This window comes from Acinonyx jubatus, chromosome C2 (genome assembly GCF_027475565.1).
Source record: "Acinonyx jubatus isolate Ajub_Pintada_27869175 chromosome C2, VMU_Ajub_asm_v1.0, whole genome shotgun sequence".
NCBI classification, from domain to species: domain Eukaryota; kingdom Metazoa; phylum Chordata; class Mammalia; order Carnivora; family Felidae; genus Acinonyx; species Acinonyx jubatus.
Window position 1 is genome coordinate 111,798,381 of NC_069384.1, and position 13,496 is coordinate 111,811,876.

The following is a 13,496-nucleotide window of genomic DNA, read 5'->3' on the forward strand; positions in this document are numbered from 1 at the left end:
AGCCCAATGGCATTAGAGTAGCACCTCGTGGAAGGGATGGCTTTAGAGTTGTTTCGATTTTTTAGGTGAGATGTGGTATTGGGTTTTTATCCAGGGTAGAGTTCTGGCAGGCAAGGAAGGTTCTAGAAAGTTTCACCGTACACAGCATGGCCATAGACGTTTCTGCCACAAGTGTTTTTGCCACATTTTCACTGCATAACTAACTGGCCATTAGGCAATTTTGCCATAAGAGACAAAAATGACAAAAAATTAAAGCGGGACATTCATTAAAAAGGACATAATGAAACATGAAAAATAACAAAATTAAGGAGACTTCATTGTGGAATACAAAATAATTGAATACCCTTAAAATGTGTGTAGATTCATGGCAATACTGTGCAAATAACTGATTTTACTTGGTGGATTATACCTAAACGCTTGTCCCCAAGTCTTCCATTCATAGTATTATTAACACTTTTTGCTTGTTGATTATTCTCATTTGGCATTGTACTTTTTCTTTCTTTTTTTTTGTTTTTTTTTGCTAAAATTTCTTCCTTTATTAAGAAATGTATCAGCTTCCCAATACTAGGATTACATGTTTGTAATGGAGCTTTGTGTTGTGTTCTGAAAGCCTTTGTGCTATTGTCTGTTCTTGGCATATTGTCACATGTTCATCGACCGACCTTCCAAAGTTATATGGGAAATGTTAAAGAAATGCTAATGTTGTGATGCACTGTAAATGAGCTTTGTCATCATCGTGATAGGCTATCACTTTCTAACATAGGATGTCATCTGGCTTTATGCTCATTTCACATTTCCTGTAAGTTTTATCACCATACTTTCTGTTAAGTCAATACATGTACTTGTTACGACTCACTATTTCATCTACTTGCCCTGTACGGACCATTATGAGGGCTAACTAAGATTTATAGGAGAACTTTGTCAATGGAGAAATGAAATGAAACTGATAAGTAGTTTCAATACATTAACTGCCAGAGGCAGTTGATTCATCAATGGAGGAATGAAACCAGTTATTTGGGCTTTTATAGAAAAATTGCCTTCTGGACAATTAGTTACATGACAACAATGCTTGTGGCAAAGATGTTTACAGCAAAAATACCCGACACGCTTAAGGAATTGCTAAAGTAACTTCTCTTCTAGGCTATTCTTCCAATAAAGGTGAGAGACTGTGCCCTTAGCAAAAAGAAGGTGCTTATAACGTGTTTGGTAAATGGATGAAAACTATAGCTCTCGTTACCAAGAAAATCACATTTACTACACGGGGGGGATCTGTGGAGGCAAAACTAGGATCCAGGAGCAGATGGACTTTGACTCTCAGAGCTGGAGCTGGTCCAGATTGGCTGTTCATTGTGTACATGATGCCCAGGCAATGTGTTTTGTGCATCAGCTTCACTAGCTTCTTTCACCACCACTCGTGTCCGTATCCAAGCCTTCTTGTGATGTGTGATGGGGAAAATCAGGGCCAATTGGTCAACAAGGTACCAAAGGTAAAGAAAGTTACGTTCAAAAGCCCTGTGAAGATGGACATTGTGGAATCAAGTTCTTCCTAAAGCATAAAACGTTAGGTTTTCAGCCTTGGGAGGTAAAGTGATGGGCTAGCGGCCATAACGGGGCATTAGTGGCAACACTGATTCTAGAATTCAGACTTCCTGACTCCCAGTTCAAACATGTTTCCAAAACTTGACAAATTAAAGTTTTAGGCAACAAAACTCTGAACATCTACTTTCCAGAGCTACTTAGCTCCCTTGAATCTCTGTCACTGGAAATCTGTAAACTTAACTTTTACTCTCTTTTTTGAAAGTAAGCATTTTCTGCCCGTAAACAAAAATCCCCAGGTTATTCCCTGTTTTAAGAGGAAGTGAAAACAGCAAAAAAAGGTTATGTAAATTAAAGCGCCTTTTTATGTAGTTCCAGTTGCAAACGCAATTTACAACACAGTGGTAGTCATTTGTCAAAACTCATCACATGGTCCACTTCTGCACCATATAAAAAAAGAATCTCTTTCCCTTTCATGCCCTAGTTGTATATTCTAATTTGACAGAAATCGGGCTGATCAAGCAAGATAGTAAATTTGGCCTGTGCCTTCCAATCTCTGAGCCATTCTGAAGAAAAAGAGATGCTCAAAATTCTTTGGGAGAAATGTTCATAGTTATTAATTCTGGGTGGCAAGAACCTGAGTGTATGTCATGTTTCTATTTCCGTTATTCTATACTTAAATTTTTTTTAAGCCAACTGACCTTGGGATCAGAGGCTCTCAGCCTTTCTGTGAGCAGGATGAGGTCTTGGTTTCCCTGATTCCTTAACATCTAGGGGATTAAGAAGGTGATGTCCCTACAGTGAACTATCCGGTGCACACTGTCAGGAATTTGCGAGGAGAGGCCACTGAGGCATCAGCAATTGAGTTGGACCTAGAACTACCAACAGATTCAAACGAATGGCTGAGCGTCTCTGTCTTGTCAGCAGAATTACGCAACTTCTCTACCATATTGTCCAAGGACATTTTCCTTGTGCCTAACTTCAGGTTCTTGGGTGTTGCCAAGTGACAGCAGTGTGACCTTAGGTTGGTCCCACATTTGGGACCACATCTCTGGTCCCATATTTCCTAACCTGCAACGTTAGAAGGTTTGTTTTTTAAATGTTTCTACTCTATATCTACTAAATATACGATCATAGTAGTCTACTAGAAATGTTTCTACTATCTCATTTCTGTGAGACAATTGAGCTATTTAGGGTGTGTAAATCATTCCAGCCAGGTTTTATATGAGGTGATTCTGGGATAATTGTGACCTAGCATGTGTCAATTGGTGTTAGCTGGTGACTCATGCTCCAGCTGCCTCTTGGATTCCCACAGTCTAGAGCCAGGTACAGTGCCTGGGGACAGAGACCTGTTTTGCTTTGTAGTTCTGGCTTGAGCATCCTGTGGCCTTGACCTTTCCTGACTCGCGCAGCCTGTGCTTGAAGTACGATTCTAATTTCACTGACCTATGCTGGCCTGAAAGAGAGGAAATCAAGAGTTCTTCAAGAATAGGAAATCCAACTCTCTGTATTGTTAAAGCTGCTTCAGCTACTAAGTTTGAAGCTTTACATTTTGTACTTGTGCATTCTTTTAATTTGTCCTGGACTCCTCAAATGACAGGTCAAGGAAAAATGTTAGACCCTGTGATACCAATGCCTGCTATCACCACCGCTATTTTACAGAAGAAACAGAGAAAGGAAGGGAGGGAGGGAGGGAGGGAGGGAGGGAGGGGCCTACAAAGGGAAAGCCACAGAACCGGTTGGAATTTTTCATGACGACAATATGGTGTCTTCTACATTGAGCAAACGGGGAAAAATTATAAAACTATTAAACCTACAAGCCAACATTTTATGATAAAGCAAATGAAGGGAATTTGCTCCAAGTCTTTTAGAGAAAGAGAGAGAGACAAAGAGAGGGAGAGGGAGAATCCCAAGCTCATCGTGGAGCCTGTTGCAGGGTTAGCTCTCACAACCCTGGAATCATGACCTAAGCCGACATCAAGAGTCAGACGGGACGCTTGACTGACTGAGGCACCCAGGCGCCCCTGCTCCAAGTCTTGATCCCACCAACTTCTCCCAGGCTCCCCTGCCAGCACCCAGGCCTGGACACCTGTTAAGAGCTTCTAACTGCTTGTCCTCCCACTTGCTCCGGTCCAGTCCATTTTACACATACACATGGGCAATCAGAGGCTCTTTTTAAATGAAAGTTCGTTAGTGGCACAAGCTCTTTAATATTTTCTTTCAGAGTGCCCTGTTCTTTTCCTTCATAGCACTTTCTACAGTTATAATTGTATATTTTGTTTGCTTAGTGTCTGCCTCCCCTCAACAAACTGTGAACCTTTTGTTCATCCTTGTATCCCTGGTACCTGGGCACATCATGAATATCTGATTGAATAAATTACTACCAACATTAGTCTGATGACAGCATTGAAGAAAACACCTCAAGAGTTAACGTTGTCTGTTTTTATAGCAAAAATCACTGGGGGATTTGCCTCGGACAGGCAGGCAACAGAGATAGAGAGATAATCTAACAGTCCAGAGAAGGGAGGAAATAGTCTCTCTGTCCCAGTCATTCCCTAGGCAACGGCAGAAATGCTAACCTGAAGGGCCTGTATCATAAAATTTCTTACGTCATAGTGTCACCTGACATTCATATCAAAGTGTTTGATGATCCTTGCAGAGGACACAGATGAGGATCCCTTTGACCTACAGGAACTGTGTTAGAAGATTAGATCAGCTTGCAAAGTTCACCAAGATAACAGCAGTTGCCATTTATTGGGCATCTATTTGTGCCAAGTGCTTCATCTAGGTTAACCCATCAAATCCTCCCCATATCCCAAAGAGGATAAGAGTTTATTAGCCTCAATTTGAAGTTGAGGAAATTAAAGTTCAGGGAGACAAAGCAACTTGCTTAAGTTCACAGCTGGTGAGCAACGGAACCGGGATATGAGCAGGTTCTAGAGTCCATGACCCTTCACCATGTTACACGATGCACCCTTACTGATGTTTGGCTTTCACACATTTTGACCACCAAAAGCAATACTGCTTGTTTGCGACCGATAGAGATGACCAGGACATAGGGAGGCAGATGTTTGCTGGATACAGAACACCTGTGCTTGGGAACTGCTTTCTCTACTGTCACAGCATGTTAGTAGAGGACAGTAACCTAGAGATCATTCAGACCCTCATTACTCAAAGTGTGTTCATGAACCAGCAGCCTCAGCGTCACCTGGGAGCTTGTTAGAAATGTATCATCTCCTGGCAAACCATAAGAGACTCTTAACAATAGAGAACATACTGAGGGTTGATGGAGGGGAGGTGGGTAGGGGGAGGAGTTAAATGGGTGACGGACATTAAGGAAGGCACTTGTTGGGATGAGTCCTGGGTGTTATATGTAAGTGATGAATCACTAAATTCTACTCCTGAAATCAACACTACACTGTATGTTAACTAACTTGGATCTGAAAGAAAAGAAAAAGGACAAGAGGAAAAAAGAAAAAAAGAAAGAAATGTAGCATTTCCCATCATACCCTAGACCTACTGAATCGGAATCTGCATTCTTACACAATCCTGGCTGATCTGGATCCCAAGTTTGAGAAGCACTGGTGTAGATCAGGGTTCTCAACCCACCTGCCCCTCAGAATCACCTGGGGACCAGAGCACCAGAGTTAGAATCCCTGGCAGTAGGGCTGAGTTTCTGTCGGCTTTCTAAAGCCTCCCCGGAGAACCCAACAGCAGTTAGAGTTGAGAAACACTGATCTGGTCTAACCCCCATCTTATTTTTTCCCTTGTTTTATACTTCTGTTAAAACGCAAAGCAAAGTGACCTACCAAGTATAATGAAGCGTGTAGACTTTAGAGATTAAACAGATCAAGATCTGGATCCTGATTCGGCCACTAATTAGCAGTGAGACTTTCAGCAAATCACTAGCCTTACTGGGCCTCAGCTTCCACATTTATAAAGTGGAGATAATAACACCCACCTTACAAGATCACTGTGAGAAACATACATGCAAAGCTCAGAGACGAAGACGTTGGTGCACAGATGGACCCTGATGAATGGCAGCTACTCTGACTGCCCGTCAGATCGCTTGGGCAGCAGATGGCTGTCCGAGGAACAAAGTGCTGAAGCACTGAAATTCCTTCCCCCAGAGTCATCTCCAAGTGTGGAGCCAATGTGTTCAAATAACTTTTGTTAAGACTATGATGAAAGGCATGCGGGAAGAAGCAGTGGAAAGCCAGGCGGCAGGGAAGGAACTTAAAAGGGGTCTCCTCTTCCATGTGCTCCCCACACTCCCAGTCCTTGCCTCTAGTCCCCGACGGTTCCACCTGCCAGTCTGCTGCCCTGACTGCGGAACCTGCATGTGCCAGCCATCACACGTCTCTTCATTTAGTTAGTATTTTTAAAACATACAAACAAAAGCCACTTTCTGTATCACATGTTGACCTGTATTTATTAGAACAGGAAATTAACATGGGCGGAAATAGCCCCTTGGGAAAAATGCCTTCACTGTGGCTGAAACTAAGAAAACACAAAATGTGGCTTGCATCTCTACCTGAGAAAGTCCAGGGCTCAAGAGTGTGGGAAAGGAAAGGTGTTCTCACTCTCCTGTTAGTTTCTTTCTTTCTTTCTTTCTTTCTTCTTTTTAACTTTTGTGGTAAAATATACTCAACAGAAGATTACCATGTTAACCATTTTTAAGGGTACAGTTCAGTGATACTAGGTATCTGCACATAATAGGGCATCTTTCTAACAGTTTTATTCTTACATTTCCTTCCCTTCTTGCGCCCACCTACACATATACATACACAATATCTTCACGATGTTGGGGCTTTGGAATGTTTCACCTGTATAATTAGAAATGATCTGAAAAGGGGTCCCAGGGCGGCATGCACTTTCTTCTCACTGGAAGGAAATTTATTTGGTGACAGTCATGTGTCAGGTGCTTTCACATACTTTATTCAACATATTCAACAACATATAAGCATATTCAACATATTCAACAACATATAAGCAAGAGAGAGTGTGTTATATTCACTTTTTACAGATTAGGAAACTGAGGTTCAAGGAGGTAAATTAGCATATACACAGCCACAGAGAGAGAAAGGACTATGGCCAGAATTTACACTCCTATCTGTGAGATTGCAAAGGCCATGCTGTTTTTACCTTTTAATGAGAAATCTGTTTTTTATTATAAATTATATGAGCTATTGTTTTTTTTTTAACAAAAACCCTTTTTAATACAGAAGAATGTAGCGAAAACATAAAAATCACTCACAAATTCCTCTCCCAGAAATGATCACAGATCCATATAGAGGCCTTCCTGTATACCAGTACCTTTACTTCCCTGGTGTCCCACTGAAGATGGGACAGGAGAGGGGGGTAGCAGAAGGATGTGACAGGGAAAGATGAGAACTTTTATGTGTTTGTTCTCTCTATATGTATATGTTGCTTGAATCTTTTACAATAGACGTATTCACGAATTAGTTGTGCATAAATGAAGAGAAGATAATTGGAAGTAAAATCCAGAGGAGAAAAAAAAAATTGATCAACAAGAGAGAACTGTCAACCTGGAAACACTGAAAAAGGAAAGCCCGAGGGGCAAAGATTGGCTCATAACCAAGAGCTCTTTAGGGTAAACAATAAGGCTCAAGCTGATAGGTATGTTTCTAACATAAAGACAGATGCATCAGGCTTTTAAACCAGGAGGTCATTAAACCTTCCTATCACCTAGCAGTGTGGTAGTGTTGGGTCTAATTCTGTACCTGCCAGACAGCTTTCCGAATACAATTTAACTTCCCGTGTAATTTGCTTCCAGAGTGAGATTGTTCTGGGTAGATTACTATAAATTTTCCAACTACTGACAGTTAAGCCTTTCTGCCAATTAAATTAATTGGTTTCCAAATATTTCTTCATTCTCTGAGAGCTCTATTGGTCAGTCAGCATCACTAAATTCTGTCAACCCAGCATACTGTCAATTTGAACTTGCTTTACAAATCCGTAAGTCTGGACTCTGGATTAAGGGAAAAGTGAATTGAATGCCATTCCTTAGAGTACTTTCTAGGCTGAGAAGTAAGAGGACAACAACAGACATCCTGGTCTTACACATCCAATATGGACCAGAAAATGCCATTGTTAGCACCATTGTTCCTCAGGTCATGTGTTTAGACAGGGCCAACCTTAGGCCGTTTAACAGCAGTGCAATGTGGTGGTGGGCCAGGGCAGGTTCTGAGGAGACAGACCCAGTCACGGACACTGGGGGAAATCCCACCCAGCAGGCAGATGGTATCTGGCTCAGGCATTAGTGGAAGGTGCTACCAGTTCAGCGTGCATTCAGCTTCAGTTAATGCAGGTAAGTGTGAGGTGTCATGAGGGCTGAGAAGAGTAATGGTGAAGGGAATCCAAGAGTACATGATAGGCAGGGATCCAGGCAGATATTGACCTCAGGTGAGTCTACCGGAGGCATCAAAACCTAGTAGTACCTGGGCACAAGACTAGGTTTCTTTCATTCATTCCTGTAACTAATATTTGCGACATACCTCTTGGGGAGACACTCTTCTATGGAACTCTCATGCTCCTACATACCTTGTTTAGTATACCAGGGGTACAAGGCCTGACTGTTCTTTACCTGGGCCATTTCTCAGGGTGGTGATGCCAGCAAGCAACCTGGAGGGATGAAGTAATGCTTTCTTTAGGAACAAAGAGCAGGCTTGCTTCCTCCTTACTCTAAAAGTCACGAATTCCCCAAGTTCAATGTTCCTCACTGCAAAATAAACTCACTGCATGTACAGTCTCCATCTGGCCCATATCACGTCTCCCATGAGAACTGGAGGCAAGAACTCCCGTGAGAACTGGATCTGATGCAAGCATGCTGATGCTATGCTGCTTGCTGTCCTGGGAGTAATAAACTCCTGTGTTTCTGACCCTAGAGTCTCATGTCTCCTCTAGCATCCATGAAATAGTAAAAGGCTAGTGTACTAGCTTGTAAATTGGGTAAAACCAAATTCCAGACCCGACAGCACCTAGTGTGTGCCGGGCCCCATACTAGGTCTTGAGGATGATCCAGTGTACAAAGACAGGCCCATGCCTGTTCTCAAGGAATGGGCATTCAAGTAGGGGGGACAAACAATAGATGACAAAATAAACAAGAAAATATCAGAGAGTAAGAAGTGCTCTGCAGACAACATAAATGGAATGATGTGCTAGAAATGACCAGGTGCCTACATTAGACTGAGGGGCCACAGAAGGCCAAAGAATGCAAATGAAAACAAAAACCACCTGGAGGGAAGTGTTGAGGCAAAAAGAGAATACCAACTACAGAAGGCCTACGGCAGAAGCAGCCAACGTGGCCAGAGCACATTGGACATGGGGAAGATGCTTTGAGGGCAGGTCAGTAAGGAGCTAGATCCTTGACCCATGAGGCCAAAGCTAGGGGTTTGGGTTTCTTTCCAGGTGCCATGGGAAACCACTGGAAAATTTTAAGAAGGAGCACAAATGATCAGATTTAGGTTTTTTAAACTGGCTCTAGCTGCTCAGAGAAGAAAAATGGTTGCCATGGGCAAGGATGGAAACATTTAGGAAGCTATGGCATTAGTCCAGGTGCAACATAATTATGGCTTGGACAAGGATGGGTGGAGGCAATGTAAACAGAAGTGGGCAGATTTGGGCTGAGTTTTAAAGGTAGAGCTGGCAGAAGTTGCTAAAAGGTCGGACGGGGAGATGGGGAAGGAAAAGGGAAAAACGATAGGTGATCACTCCTAGGTTTCTACCCTCAGAAAAAGGTGAGTTCCAGTTGCTGAGATAAATGAGACCAGGGAAAGAACTGGTTTAGGGGAGAATCTAGAGAGTCACAGGCAGTTGGTTGAATCTGGTGGGGGGGGGGGTGGAGGGCAGGGGGAGGCCAAGCTGGAGGTGTCACTTTGGGGGCCACCACCATATTTATGGTGTCTAAGCTGTGAGAGGACGAGAAGACTTGGGGAGATAATCTAGACAGAGCAGGAGAGTGGGACTCAGACCTATGTCCCACAACAGCAGCATGAGGAACCAGAGCCCAGAAGTGAGACTTCTAAGAGTGGCCGCCAAGATGGGGGAAACCCTAGAGGATCTGGTATCACAAGCCCCCCACGAAAATATCAGGTTCAAGTAGAACAGAGGGGTCAGCTACTGAACATCTCTGACATGACTGTCCATTTCCATTTGCCTGACCAACCCTTAGTACTGCCCCAGTTACTGAGTCCGCTCCCTGGGACAGTGATATCAAGTAAGAGGTACGCTACAGCCCAAAGGCAGAGTTTCCATTACAGCGGACAAGTGTGTGGGGCTGCTTGAGTCCTAGAGTTACAGAGGATTCTGCTGACAAGAAGTCATGTCCCATCCAGAATGTGACACACTTGCTGCCCTTCTCCCTAGCCAACCCACCCTCCTCCCCTGTCCCTTAAGGGACTGGAGGGCATACCTCTGGGTATGTACTTTCCTCTCTCTCATCTTGTCAGCTATGCTAATGTTACTCACCTTTCAAGGCCTAACCTGGTCCTTCTCATTCAATACACATCAATCAATTGTTCTGTGCTCAGTTCTGTGCTCTACATCTGTGATATCATTTAATTCTCATAAACACGTTGAGGTGAACATCATTTTCATTAACAAATGAAAAAGGGAAACTCAGAGAGGCTAAGTCACTTGCTTAAAGTCACACAGCTGTCAAGTGGTGAACATGGGATTCAAGTCCAAGACTATGGCCCTTCCAACATACCTGCCTGCTTGCAAATGTGGCTGGAAAACAGACTCTACAGTCTAGCACAAGTCCGCGAGCAGAAGACAAAGAGGTAAATTATAATAACAAAATGTGCAATTACTACGACGACATAAACTATGTCATTATAAAGCAAATTACAGGGTGGCTGAGTCTGGTGAAGCCTCTGACGTTGGTTCAGGTCACGATCTGACAGTCATGAGTTCGAGCCCCACATCAGGCCCTGTGCTGACAGCTCAGAACCTGGAGCCTGCTTCAGAGTCTGTGTCTCCCTCTCTCTCTGCCCCTCCCCTGCTTGCACGTTCTCTCTCTCTCAAAAATAAATAAACATTAAAAATTAATAAAGCAAATTACAGTCAGAGGCTATACACATTGCTACAGAGTTCAAAGGGAGATGAGAAATGCTTCTTGGAAGAAGCAGAGTGTGCAAGGGGCCTTGAGAGTTAGGTAGGATTTTGCAGGGCTGAGGCAGTTGGGAGGATGTGCAAAGAGAAAGGAGCAGTCTGTCTCTGACCAGCCCCAATGCACTCAGTGCCTAAACCCAGCCTCGTCCACCTCCCCATCCCCGTTACAGGTTTTCTATCTCAATTTTCTTTATCCCTCCGTCCCCAGCACCTAGCCCAAGGTCATGCACCAAGAAGGTGCCTAGTGAATATTAGTTGAGCTCAAAGCTGTACTGTCTGATCTCCTAATTCTAGTCTCTCCTTTACCCAACCATCTCTGTACCAGCTAGGTTTCACGGCTAACCCTGCCCACCATTAAACCTACTCCTTCTAGAGAATTTGCCCAGTTTCTGGAAAACTCCATGCGACCGCCCAAGAACTCACACCCCCACAAACTCACAAGCTTGCCTCAGTTGATATGACCTAACCCAAGGCCAGCCCATTCACTGGCTGAGCGGCAACTGATCAGATCCTCTTGAGAGAGTAGGATACTGTCAGTGGTGTGGGCAATGTACCCACACACCCCTGGGAAGTTGGGGCTGTGCCAAGGTGAGCGTAGTAAGAGAAGCAGAAACATGGAAGCAGAGGGAGTGGCTGAGAGGTGGAGGAAGGAGCCGCACTGCCCAGCCTTCCAGGCCTAGTCCTCAGCGCCAGGAGGCCCAGCAACTCCTTTTCCAGTTTTGAGCTACCTAGGGGACAGCCTGCTATGCCTTCCAAATTAATCCCGCGTCCCATGTTACTTTTTTCCCTTTCTCAATTTTAGACTGTATTTATTGACGCCCCCCCCCCCACTGTTACAGAAAGTGACACAGTTTCTTGCTCTGATTTTAATTCTATGATTGTTGTTGTGGAGATTTATAATGTTTTTAAAATCTTTTATTATGTCCATTTTCAAAATAAGGAAGGGAGAATAATGCAGTGAATTTGATGTACCATCACCAGCTCCAACAATTACCAACCCCTGGCCAATGTTGCTTCATCTATACCCTCACCTACATCCACAGGTGGATTTTTAAAATCAAAGCTCGGGTATTTATATCATTTCATCTCTCCTTCAGTACAGAATATCTGAAGATTGCAATTTTTATATGACAATACTGTTGTCACACCTATTAAAATTAATAACTCCGTAATAGAATCACATACCCAGATTTCATATTTCTCTGGTTGATGTATTCTGTTTGATTTGGAATCCATGTGAGATCCTATATCATTACTGATGAAAGGTTACATCTCTCTTAACCTATAGATTCTCTCTCCATCATTTTTCTTTCTCTGAAATTATTTATTCAAGAATCCAGGTTTCTTATAGTTTCATTGCGTCTTCACACTATCATTTAACATAATCTTCTGTGCCTTGTATTTCTTTTAAATCTGAGTTAAGACAAGAGGCTTGATCGAATTCAGATTTGATTTTTTTTTTAATTAAGGCTGCTTCATAGGTGGTGGGGGTATTGTGTATTTCCATAACAGGAAGGACAAAATCAATCTCTCTCCCTCTCTTTCTCTCTCTCTCTCATCAGCCACTGAGCCACTTATTGGGTATTACAGAATCAGATTTCAAATCCATCACTCCAACTTTATTAGCTGGAAAATGTCTGTAGTTAGGAACGTCCCCTTTTCAACTATTTGAAGGTACATTTTAGAAGGACAATGTAAGATATATGCTTATTTTCCTTCATGAGTTTACACAACAGTGAGATGATTTTTTTGTCATCCTCCGAAGTAACCAGCGAGGGAACATTTTTTAAAAATATCATTATGGATCATGAATTTAAGTATTTTGTATGTATTTCAACCCATTACCATTATTATCCTTACTGACATTCATACCATTCCATCTTGGTCTGCTGAAAGCTTATTCTGCTTGATTCCTGGGTCCTTTTCATATGACTGAAATAGTAGTCTTGGATGTTCCAGACTTATCCCATTCTTTTCCTGTCCTCAACCTAGAATCAACTATTTTTCCAAGGAATCTTCATTTCTTTTAATGGGAAATAATATTTCAAGACCACAGTCTAATGTACACTATACTGTAGTCTGTTAAGCATGCAATAGCCTGGTATTTAAAAAAAACAACGTACCTAACTTAATTCAAAATAGTTTATTGCCAGGGGCACCTGGGTGACTCAGTCAGACAAGCATCTGACTCTTGATATTGGCTCAGGTCATGATCTCACGGTTCATGAGTTCGAGCCCCACATTGGGCTCTGCACTGCGTAAGCATGGAGCCTGCTTAGAAGTCTTTCTCCCTCGGAGGAGCCAAGAAGGCGGAACAGCATGGAAGTTTTTTATGTGTCTCGCGTCCATGAAATACAGCCATCCTGCACACCTAGAAAACTGACCTGAGGATTAACACAACAATCTGCACAACCTGAACCACAGAATTCAGCAGAAAGAGAAAAAATTCATTTTTATTTTTAATTTTTATTAAACATATTTTTCTTTAATTTTTTTCTACTATATTTTTTACTTTTGTGTAAATTTTTTCAGATTCTATTTTAGTTCCATCATTTCATTTTAGTCTACTTTAGTGTATTCATTTTCCAAATTTTCAAATGATTTCCTTTTTTCTTTTTCTTTTCTTTTTTTCCCCTTTTTCTCTTATCTGTCAAGCCACTCTCAACACCCAGACCAAAATACACCTAGGATCTTGCATCATTTATTCTATTTGTGTGTGTGTGTGTGTGTGTGTGTGTGTTGAATTTTTTAAAATTTTAGTATTTTTTAAATTTTTTCTACCTCATTAATTCCTTTTCTCCATTCAGAAGTCTTTCTCCCTCTCT

At 42.3% G+C, this 13,496-nt stretch overlaps 1 long non-coding RNA gene across 1 annotated transcript in view; it reads right to left on the reverse strand.

The window, feature by feature from the left end:
• LOC128315274 (uncharacterized) overlaps positions 1 to 13,496 on the reverse strand; it is a 130,414-nt gene that overhangs the window by 94,954 nt on the left and 21,964 nt on the right. The gene's annotated exons all lie outside the window — the stretch shown is intronic.